The sequence below is a fragment of the Neoarius graeffei genome, chromosome 11, assembly GCF_027579695.1.
Source record: "Neoarius graeffei isolate fNeoGra1 chromosome 11, fNeoGra1.pri, whole genome shotgun sequence".
Classification (NCBI taxonomy): Eukaryota; Metazoa; Chordata; class Actinopteri; order Siluriformes; family Ariidae; genus Neoarius; species Neoarius graeffei.
In genome coordinates, this window is record NC_083579.1 from 70,938,384 (window position 1) to 70,951,123 (window position 12,740).

Here is a 12,740-nt window from a genome sequence, read left to right on the forward strand (position 1 = left end):
CAAAGTACTTCTTTACTTTTAACGGAGTTATACCACGGACAAGGTTTTGCTTTCTATCAATCAACATACAGCCATATTCGCTTATTAAATTTACAACACTGTCAGTGTTGTGGTCGGATCACTAAACCTCAAGTCCGAGTCCAGTCTCGAGTACTCCAGTGTTCAACTCCGAGTCAAGTCCAAGTCATTAAAGAAAATTTCAAGTCGAGTCCAAGAACAAGACTCCCACTGCACCATTTGATGGTGGCTGTTTTAGTGCTATTAACATTAGTTTGTTCGTGAACATGACGTATGAACAGGTGAATGTGCTTCTCTTTATCAGGGAGTGTGAAGTATTCTGTCAGAGATGGCTGGGAGATGGATGTAAGTGCAGAAGGTGTATTTATTAATCCAAGTGAAGACGGTAAACAATCCAGAACAGCAGGCAAAATTGTAAAACAGTGAAACAGGCAATCGGTCGAGTGAGGCACAAACAGGCTATCGTAGATTCGGCAGAATCAAAGACAAGAAACGGGAAACCAGGGATCAGGAAACCAAACAAGGAAATAAGGCTTGGTACGGTAATGTTACTTACTTAGACTTAGTTCCTCCTGTGCCTTTAGAGGCACATCGGGCAGCAAGCTTCCATGTCCGTTTATCGGCTACTACTGTCTCCGCTTCCTCCCAGGTGATGTTTGCCCTTTTTAGATCTTCCAGGAATGTCCTTCGCCAGGTGTTTTTTGGCCTTCCTCTCTTTCTTCTGCCGTCTGGAGGAACCCAGGTCATGGCTGTTTTGGAGTGTCTGTGTCTGGGTAGGCGGAGGATGTTGTCCTGCCAGCTGCATCCTCTTGGCTGTAATAATGTCTCTGAGAGGTCTTGATTTAGCTCTTCTGAGGATTTCTTCATTTGTTACATGCTCTTGCCACCTCACCTTTAAGATCTTCCTTAGGTTTCTCTGGTGGAAGGCATCCAGCTTTTTGGTCATTTTGACAGAACACTTCCATGTCTCGCTTGCATATATTGCAGTGGGTAGGACTATGCTGTTATACAGTCGGAGTTTTGTGTCAAGGTTGATGTTGGTTGCTGTCCAGATAGTATTCATCCTTTGGAACACTGAAGAGGCTTTCCCTACTCTGCAGTTGATGTCTGGCTCCACATCGCCTCTGTTGCTGATAGCACTGCCAAGGTAAGTAAACAGATCAACTGTCTCCACCTGGCTGCCATTGACAATGATGCTCAGTGGTGTTTGACTGATGTGGTTTCCCACCTCCATTGTCTTGGTCTTCTCAGAGCTCACTCGCAGCCCAGCTTTCCTGGCAAACTCCTCTAGCCTTATGGTTAGGTGTTGTAGATCCTGGTTGTTTTCAGTCAGCAGGGATAGGTCATCTGCAAAATCTAGGTCTGCCAGCCTTGCTTCATCCCTCTATTTGATACCCTCTCTGCCTTCTCTGGTGGTCTTCTTCAGGACGAAGTCGATTGTCAGAAGAAAGAGGAAGGGCGAAAGGATGCAGCCTTGTCTGACACCTGTGATGATGTTGAAGAAATCTGTTGTTCCTTCCTCCATTCTTACGCAACACCTTGAGTTTGCATAAAGGCTCTTAAAGATACTGACAAAGCACTCTGGTATTCCATATGACAGAGCAATGTTCCAGAGAGTCTCCCTGTGTATACTATCAAATGCCTTCTTAAAATCGATGAAATTCAGTGCTAATGGTGTTTGATGTTCAAGGCATTGATCAATTATGTTTCTAAGGGTGAATATATGTTCTGTGCATGATCGGTTGCTACGAAAACCAGCTTGTTCTTCTCTCAACAGGCATTCAACATCTTTCTTCAACCTCTTCAAGAGCACTGTGCAGAACGCCTTCCCAGGGATGGATAAAAGAGTAATTCCCCGCCAATTGTTGCAGTTTGAGAGTTCCCCTTTCTTTGGAAGCTTCACGATCACGCCCTCTTGCCAGTCCCTAGGGACCTGTTTCTCCTGCCAACAGCGGTCCATCAGCCTGGTCAGCATCTCCACTATAGGCTCACCCCCATGCTTCAGCATCTCTGCCGAGATCTCATCCAGTCCTGCTGCCTTGTTGTTTTTCATAACTTTAATGGCTTCTATGGTTTCCTCTGTCCTAATAGGCTCCTCACAGACCTCCAGTGGATCTGGTATTTCTTCTGTTTCGAAGTCGAACAGAGTACCTGGCGTTGGCTGGTTTAGGGTTTCCTGGAAATGTTCCATCCACCATTGGTTTTGTTCTTCTGTAGTCATCAATATCCTCCCATGTTTGTCCTTTACAGGCACATTTGAGTTGTTGTTCCAGTTTCCAGAGAGCTCTCTGACTAGACGATACAGGGTCCTTGAATCGTTTCTCTTAGCTGCTTCCTCGGCCTCAGCGCCTTTCTTTTCTAACCAGTGCCTTTTGTCTGCACGGCAACTCTTCTTCACTTGGTGGTCAAGGTCACGGTACTGTTGATCTGTTCGTTTCTCTTCTTTGTACTGGTACGGTAATGTGCAGGCCTGGAATTTCGTCATTTTAGGGGTAAGGCCACTTGGTCTTTTGTGCTTTCAATTTTTTTCGGGCACGAAAGCCAAAAGCCAGGGCACCAAGGCCATAAAATAAAACAATGATTTTAAGTTCAAGTCTATAATGAATTTAATTTAAGGACTAATGACTCTTCTGAGGAAGATTGGAGTCTCAGTCGAAACTATCAAGCAGGTAAAAAAACACCTCCTACACTATTATGTCTGAAGATAAGACAAAATTGAATGCATCTAAACTTATCAATCCATCACTCACTTCAAAAATTTTAAAATTTATTAAACCTATATCCTCCCATAATCTTTGTTCAATTGACACCAAATGTGCAAGAGCATCTTCAGACTGTACTACTACGCAGATTTTTGATTAATCAAAATTGAGCCTGGAGTACATCAAAATGTAGCCTGCATGCTAGTATATGTTCCATTTACAGTCAAGTAAATGGAACATATACTAGCATGCAGGCTACTGATTAACCCATAAGAGCCCAGACCGATTTCTCAATCAAGGAAAATTATTGAGGAAATAAAATGAACTAAATAGACGACAAAGAAAACATTTCTGACCTTTTATTTTTTTTTTAAATAGCACTTTCATGTCTCAAGAGCTGAAATATTAAATTGCAAATTTGCAGAACACTGCAACACTATTACACTGTTAACCCGAAAGTTCATTCTATGCAAACAGTTTGAGTAAATATCACTTTTAAAGATCAGTTTTATTGCATTACTTAAACAGTATGAGTATATGAAGAGTATATGAGACATTCATTGGGTGTACTCATTTTTGTAATTTAAACAAACTTAAACTATCATGTTTTACCTCAGGCCACAGTGCACTCATCTCATGAAAAAAACGTCCATTGTTTTGCAGTTTTTAGCTGCATCTTCAAAGTTTTTTTTTTTTTTACGGCGCCTCTCCGCTCCTTGCTTGGCATAATTATTACTGGGGGGGTAAATGAATTAAAGTAAATGTTAATGTTGTAATGACGCCAAAAACAATGAGATAAAATATTTTGCGATGGTGATCTCGTCAAGATGGCAGCAGTTACACTTCGGTTAAACAGCAAAAAGAAACATACAATACTAGTAACAAAACAATGCTAACTGCATAGATTAAAAAAGTGGCTATGAACAGACAACAGCACATATCACGTATCATATTATGGCAGGAACAAGCAGTAGTAACATTCATGACCTTACGCTTAAAGCTTGACAAAGGAAAAACTTGACAGCAAGCTAATTAGCATTTGTCACCGGCTACAGTCGGTACTCAGCACGTTGAAAGTGGGTCAACGTTGTAACGACATAATGTTACTGTACAAGCAATGCTTATTTAACGGTAACAAACTTAAGCCCTATATGTTGAAATTCCTATCTTATTAATTCATTAAGTCTCCTGGTTGGCTGGTGATAGATTGGTGTCATTATAGCACGTCGGAGAGGTTCATGCCAGGCTCGAGTCCGATCCACCACTGATGAGTTGCCCAATAAGAATCCAGAATGTCATCAAAAGACGTATTTTTTTCTCAATAGACACAGGTGATGTTAAAGCCTATAGGGAGGGAAAGTAATCTCATCGCCCCCTACTGGTTACGTTCCAACCTCTATGGCAAAATGAATGGGAATATCTTTTCAAAATTTACATTTCGGGTTACACTTCAAAGTTAAGACAATGGCTTCCATATGTTGTGCATGTCGGGCAGCTCTATCGATCCTGGTGATCATACTTAATTTTTTTGACCAATTTGAATTGTTTTGAATGTTTTTTATTAAGCTGATCAAAGACTACACGGACCCGATGTCGTGTATGTGATGTCACCGCAAGTCTAGCGCCTTTCCAAATCTATAGCAGGTAGCGGCCGGCGAGTAGCCTACATCAACATGCCGATTTGTATAGCGTGGTTGGCAGAGTATTTCTGTACCAATAAGAAATGCATCCCTCGTGGGGATAACCATTACAGATCAGATAGCTAAGCTTACTGCTGACGTAATATGAGCGACTCTGACTAGACAGTTTGGTTGTAGTCCGTTTCTGACAGGTTAGGCGCAATTTCAATCTTTTAAAAGACAGCGAAATTTCACCTGATACTTTCACAGTTAGTAGATAATCCCAACATATACAACATATTTTGGGGGGTGTACAAGTTCCACGTCATAACTTCGTGGAATTTTTTTAAAAATCGGGTCTATGGGATTTTCAATAGTATGGCTCTCGGCTTAGGAACGCTACCACTAGGATCGCTGTGTTTCACTTTCCCTCCCTATTGGCAGTCATGAGGCAGACTACAAAACCGCAAGGCATCAAGGCCACTGTGGCCTTATGGCAGATATTTTTTTCCAAGGGCACAAGGCCAAATTGAGAGGCCATGGCCCTCGTGCCCCTCATGAAATTCCTGCCCTGGTAATGTGTCAGCAATGCAACTCAATACTTCGCAAAGTAATACCCTGTCCACACTAGGGATTTTGTACCGATACGATACTACTTTCGTACCACAACACCTGTCCATACTAGCAACTATACCGGTACTGTAGCGGTATAACTGTATCGGTACGAAACCCACAAATGTATGGTTTCGTACCGGTACAGTATCCGTACATGTCAACCTATATGGAATGTCCGTATTTTATACGGCTTTGATTCAATAAACATAGTATACGGGCGTACAAATAAAGTTATACGGATTCTTTAAAAAAAACTTCAATATTTATTTAGAGCTATAATCAATTCCCACGATGATAAAAGAGCGCATAACATTTACAAACGTACTGTACACCACAGAAAGCACAAACAGCCAGTAAAGAGTCTTATGAAATCGCGCGTTATCTTGTGGTGGTGAGACTTTGTTCCACTTCTGATCATGCGCACACCGCATTGCGAGAATCCCGCCAACCAGGAAGTAACATTTTGTTTGAAAAGTGTATTTCCACCTGAGTGACTTTCACTAGCGACTGAAAAGATTCTGAATGGGCACTCCGGCAAGATCAACACAGACACTTGCTGTGATATGCAGCCTCGTGAGGTATTGGTGCAGACTGCTAAAAAAGCTGTCATGGAGTACAATTCAGAACATTAGAGTGACACTTTGTGTTTTTGTCCAAACATTGGAGCTTTGCATTCATTCTGAAGGTTTATTGTTATTAATGTTGAATAAAAAGTACCTGGGATATATCATTGTTAATTATCATTCAAATTTTAGGTAAATTATTTTAATTTGCATCTTATAAGGATTTTATAAGGGAAATACGGATTTTGGAGGTTGGTTATACAGGTTTGATTGACCAAAGGTTGACATGTATGAGTATCGGTACTGTAGCGCTTCGCTGTAGTGTGGACAGATGAAGCGGTTCTGTATCGATACAAATATAATGCGCATGCGCAATGAACCATTCCTACTTCTTCCGGGTTATTCATACAATACAATACGCACGTGCTTTCCAGCTGTAAATAAAACGTCAAAATGGCTCAAAACAACCGTGGAGCTACATGGAGCAAAGACGAAGTTATGTGTTTGTTGGAGCTTTGGGGAGACGAGTGATGCCAGGAACAGTTAGTGAAGAACGGAGATTCGTTTTCTTTGTTTCTTTCTCAACTGCCTCGCGCATTTTATACAATTCGACTGAATAAATGACCCCCAGAAATACAGACTGTACATTGACAACAAAAAGCACACACACGTTGTTTCACCCGCCATATTCTCGGAAGGAAGTTACTCAGTAATTACGGAAACATTTCGCGCATGCGCATTTCAACTATCGTGAAAGAAAACCGCAAACATTTCTCGCTAGTGTGGACAGATGCACTAAACTGTACTGGTATACTTTGTATCGATACAGTTACAGTATACCACTATCGTACCGGTATATATGTGAACACAGCTTAAGTGTGTTTTCACAGGTTTTATATAGGCGCGCTGATTGCCCTTTAATCCTGTGCAGGTGCAAGTCGTTTATGGTGTGTGCGCGAGAGTCCGCTTGGAGCGCGAGCTGTCCGGAGCGCGCCCAAGAGTCTATCTGACGCACGTGCCAAGGCACGCAGGTGTGACGCTCTTGCATAAAATTAGTACAAAAATGAATTTAGATAGGGCGGCACGGTGGTGTAGTGGTTAGCGCTGTCGCCTCACAGCAAGAAGGTCCTGGGTTCGAGCCCCATGGCCGGCGAGGGCCTTTCTGTGCGGAGTTTGCATGTTCTCCCCGTGTCCGCGTGAGTTTCCTCCGGGTGCTCCGGTTTCCCCCACAGTCCAAAGACATGCAGGTTAGGTTAACTGGTGACTCTAAATTGAGCGTAGGTGTGAATGTGAGTGTGAATGGTTGTCTGTGTCTATGTGTCAGCCCTGTGATGACCTGGCGACTTGTCCAGGGTGTACCCCGCCTTTCGCCCGTAGTCAGCTGGGATAGGCTCCAGCTTGCCTGCGACCCTGTAGAAGGATAAAGTGGCTAGAGATAATGAGATGAGATGAGATGAATTTAGATATACACATGCCAAATTATTATGGCGTATTACAAAAAATAAAGAAAAAATCCAAGTCCTCGTCTCCAATTTATGAGTCCGAATGCAGTTAATGCAAGAGTCCAAGTCTGAGCCATCAGTGCTCAAGTCCAAGTCAAGTCACAAGTCCTTAAAATTAGGGCACGAGTCGGACTCGAGTACTACAAGCCTGCTAACTATACAGTTCTCCATTTTCAGGAGGCAATTATACACCACCATGCTGTATAATTAGCATCAGCTGGCTAGATTCTTGCTAACAAAAAGATGAACTTGGAGAAATCCTTGTTTGTTTCCCAATTTGTAGCTGGAACAAAACTGTACAATTCCAACCTCCAACTTAAGTCAAAAGCAGCATTACTTCTATGTTTTATCTGTGTGTGAGTGAGTCGATTAACATGGGGCAGCAAAGTGGTGCAGGAGTTAGCACTGTCACCTCACAGCAAGAAGGTGCTGGGTTTGAACCCGGTGATTGACGGGGGCCTTTCTGTATGGAGTTTGCATGTTCTCCCTGTGTCTGCATGGGTTTCCTCTGAGTGCTCTGGTTTCCTTCACAGTCCAAAGACATGCATTTAGGTTAACTGGCTACTCTAAATTGTCCAGAGGTGTGAATGGTTGTCTTCCAAGCCTGGAAATGGGAGTGTTGCAGCAGGAAGAGCATCCATTTGGTCATTTTATGAAAATTTACTCAAGTGCCAAACTGGTACTAATATGCAGTCAGATGGTGATGCATTCCAGCTCTGCTTGCTTTATTTTTCTTTCACCAGTCATATATTATATCCTTATATGAAGCCAAGTACTAATAGAATATCTGATTTTAGAGACCTCAGAGAATATGCACTTGGCATTTCTTCAAGGATATCACCACTTACAGTACATCATGATATTTGATATACATTTAAAAACTGCACTGATTGCCAGAGAAGCAAAGTATGTCTTATTGATAAAAATGGTAATAACATGTCAGATGTGAACATAAATATGACATATCAGTGTTGTTTAGGATGTCCTGAAAATCCATCCATTATCCGTAACTGCTTATCCTATGCAGGGTCACAGGCAAGCTGGAGCCTATCCCAGCTGACTATGGGTGAGAGACGGGGTACACCCTGGACAAATCACCAGATCATCACAGGGCTGGCACAGAGAGACACACAACCATTCACACTCACATTCACACCTACAATTGCAACAAAGGTTTCAGTGAATGGACAGGAACTTGAGACAGTGAGCAAGTTCAAATACCTAAGCTCTATAATCAGTGAGGAGGGTTCCAGAACTGAAGTACTGTCCAGAGCTGCCCAGACATCAGCAGCCATGGCGAAGCTCAAACCAATCTGGAGAGACAAGAACATCAGTCTCAGGACCAAGCTGAAGCTCCTGTGCACATTGGTCATCTCCTTCTTTTTGTATGCCTCAGAATCTTGGACACTGACAGCAGAGCTCCAAAGAAGAATCCAGTCAGTTGAGATGAGATGCTACAGAACCATCCTTGGCATCTCCTACCTGGATCATGTCACCAACGAAGAAGTCCGCAACACCATCTCACAGAACATTGGAAGACATGAAGACCTTCTCACCACAGTTAAAAAGAGAAAACTCAGATGGTACGGACATGTAACCAGATCCAGCAACAGCCTTTCCAAAGTCATCCTACAAGGCACGGTCCAGGGCGGCAGAAGATGATGCAGACAGACGAAGAAATGGGCCGATAACGTCACAGAGTGGATCCAAAGAGGCTTCACGGAGACTCAGAGAATGGCACATGATCATGAGAGATGGTGTGTTTATCAGTACAGCGCCCCCACGACCACACCCGGTCACGGGACCGGTAACTGGTAATTAACCTAACCTCGGCCACTGGGCTTGAACCCAGAACCTTCTTGCTGTGAGGTGACAGTGCTACACACTACACCACCATGCCGCCCTTTCCCTGAAAATGAAATTTTAAAAACTTGATTTGTCAGCTTCACATTTCAAGCCTTTGTCTGCAGATGTCCCTTATTATTATTTTTTATTTCCTTTCCTACATATATAATGTGTAGATTGCAGAATAAGGACCGTTTACTCTCTATCAGCAGAACCATCGAAGATTAACTTCATCTTCCCTGCATTTCCTGCAGTATATCCACCAAATCCAAAAAAGTCAGAGATTTTTTTTTTCAGTGAAGCAACATTTGAAAACGTAGCTAACTTTTATGCAATGTTTTCCTACTCATACTGTATGTATGAGTTTATGACTGAAAACCAAAATCATTCATTTTTGAATGTAGACTCTTCTTCATTATCATTTTTAAACCTGCTTTAGTGCTGCCATCAAGCCCTGTGCGGTAAAGGTCATGAGCTCTGTGCCATGTCCTGGTCCAGGTGGGGATACGGTTAACGAGACGTGCTCAGTGGTGATTCGGTGCATTTTAACGAGGCTGTGCGCTACACACGGCCAGGTGAGTCCCAGCTGGTGGAAAAGCTTCAACACTCCTCACCTTGAGCTGACGAGCCCTAGGGGAAACAAGATGGATGTATTCTCTGGATTTTTTTTTTCTTTTCTTTTTTGGAAGGTCACTTTAGGAGATGAGGGCAAAATTGCAGTGGCTTACAAGACCCACTTGGTCTACAAGTGCTATATGTGAAACTAAATGTTAAAAGAGAAGAGTGAAAAAATTTACGAGTGCATAACAGACAGTGACAGTGTCACACAGGGCCAACAAATACACTACAGAGAAGTGTTTTTACTCCAGCACTGATTTAAAACTAGTTTTGTGTTATTTGCATTTATTACTTGATAGAACATTCTGGAAAATTGAAGTGTTTGAGAAAATGAACGATAAATATAATTGGACATGTTGGTAGTGGAATAATTTATTTCAACTGAATATTTTATTTCATATTATACAGTTAATAAAATTATTGGCACCCTTAAAATGGATTAAATTAACATTATGCACAACTATTCAAATTTTCCACTCAAGCAAACAGACAACCAATGTACGGTACCTTCTGCCAAGAGTGTATATACGGTATGTGTGCGGCACGGTGGTGTAGTGGTTAGCGCTGTCGCCTCACAGCAAGAGAGTTTGCATGTTCTCCCCGTGTCCGCGTGGGTTTCCTCCGGGTGCTCCGGTTTCCCCCACAGTCCAAAGACATGCAGATTAGGTTAACTGGTGACTCTAAATTGACTGTAGGTGTGAATGTGAGTGTGAATGGTTGTCTGTGTCTATGTGTCAGCCCTGTGATGACCTGGCGACTTGTCCAGGGTGTACCCCGCCTTTCGCCCGTAGTCAGCTGGGATAGGATCCAGCTTGCCTGCGACCCTGTAGAACAGGATAAAGCGGCTACAGATAATGAGATGAGATGATATATCATACACTGGTGGCTTTCTAACGCTCTGCAAGGTTTGTGTTTGAGAGAAGAGTCACTGCAAATGAATACAAAATTCTTCTGATTTATCTGTGAGAAAGAAAAATCTTTCTTTGGGAAGAATGATATTCATCCCTCGATACAGTTCCACTGAAGGAGCCGAAGTCTTTCTGGTGTTTGATGTTGGCCCAGTAACTTCCAATGACACTTTATATTGTTTTTTTCCCTTTAATTTGTCACCAGTTTAAATTTAAAAATTATAGGGTGCGCACAACCAAGTAAAGTTTTTGTATTTCTGTTTGTGGGGTAAAGTGGTGGAACAGTTTAAATGAGGACCTCAAGGGATGTCCAGACATGAAACGGTTTAAAAAGATGTACAAAAATTTGATTTTCACAAGGTATAAGGATGAAGGGGATTAATAATAACTGGCTGTTTACTGTGTAAATTTTCTTTTTTTCTTTTTTAAGTCTTCATCAATTTGTTTTGTTTTTATTTTGTTCTCCATTGTGAGCATGGTATTTGTAGTAAACTTGTGTGTAGACAGATTGATATACACATATAATTAATTAATTATATGATATAGTCATAGAGAATTGATATCTGAATAGTTGAAGTAATAAGTAATACCGTATACAGTGTATGTATGTATGTGTATATATATATATATATGTGTGTATATATATATATATATATATATAAGGAAGCTCGATAATCAATTTATATTGACTAAAGAAGAGGGGTGGGATTAAATAAGTTTTTACTTCAGCCCACTCCTTTTCGGACATGTAAACTCAAAACTGCTTAGTGCGTCCTTCTTTGTATTTTTGTCTTGTTTTATTTTGTTTTGATTTTGATATATTATTATTACCTATATTATTTAAGGTTTATTTTCTAATTTAGTGGCTTTTTACGTGTTTTTGTTGCAAATGCTGTTTTGTTTTTCTTGTTATCTGCTTATTTATTCATTGTTTGTTTACATGTTTGAAATAAACTATCATCATCATCACCAGTTTCAGCATAATTATATATATATATATATATATATATATATATATATATATATATATATATATATATATATATGAAAATACAGTGCTCAGCGTAAATGAGTCCACCCCCTTTGAAAAGTAAAATTTTAAACAATATCTCAATGAACACAAACAATTTCCAAAATGTTGAAAAGACAAAGTTTAATATAACATCTGTTTAACTTATAACGTGAAAGTAAGGTTAATAATATAAACTTGGATTACACATTTTTTCAGTTTTACTCAAATTAGGGTGGTGCAAAAATGAGTACACCCCACAACAAAAACTACTACATCTAGTACTTTGTATGGCCTCCATGATTTTTAATGACAGCACCAAGTCTTCTAGGCATGGAATGAACATGCTGGCGACATTTTGCAACACCAATCTTTTTCCATTCTTCAACAATGACCTCTTTTAGTGACTGGATGCTGGATGGAGAGTGATGCTCAACTTGTCTCTTCAGAATTCCCCATAGGTGTTCGATTGGGTTCAGATCAGGAGACATCAGGATATATATATATATATATATATATATATGCGGCACGGTGGTGTAGTGGTTAGCGCTGTCGCCTCACAGCAAGAAGGTCCAGGTTCGAGCCCCGTGGCCGGCAAGGGCCTTTCTGTGCGGAGTTTGCATGTTCTCCCGTGTCCGCATGGGTTTCCTCCGGGTGCTCCGGTTTCCCCCACAGTCCAAAGACATGCAGGTTAGGTTAACTGGTGACTCTAAAATTGACCGTAGGTGTGAATGTGAGTGTGAATGGTTGTCTGTGTCTATGTGTCAGCCCTGTGATGACCTGGCGACTTGTCCAGGGTGTACTCCGCCTTTCGCCCGTAGTCAGCTGGGATAGGCTCCAGCTTGCCTGCAACCCTGTAGAAGGATAAAGTGGCTAGAGATGATGAGATGATATATATATATATATATATATATATATATACACCATGCCTTGCAAAAGTATTCATCCCCCTTGGTGTTTATCTTGTTTTGTCACATTGCAAGCTGGAATTAAAATGGATTTTTGGAGGGTGAGCACCATTTGATTTACACAACGTGCCTACCACTTTAAAGGTGTTCATTGTTGTTTTATTGTGACACAAACAATAATTAAGATGAAAAAACAGAAATCCAGAGTGTGCATAGGTATTCACCCACCCACCACAAAGTCAATACTTTATAGATCGACCTTTTGCTACAATTACAGCTGCAAGTCTCTTGGGGTATGTCTCTATTAGCTTAGCACATCTAGCCAGTGGGATTTTTGCCCATTCCTCAAGGCAAAACTGCTCCAACTCTTTCAAGTTTGATGGGTTGCATTGGTGTACAGCAACCTTCAAGTTATACCACAGATTCTCAATTG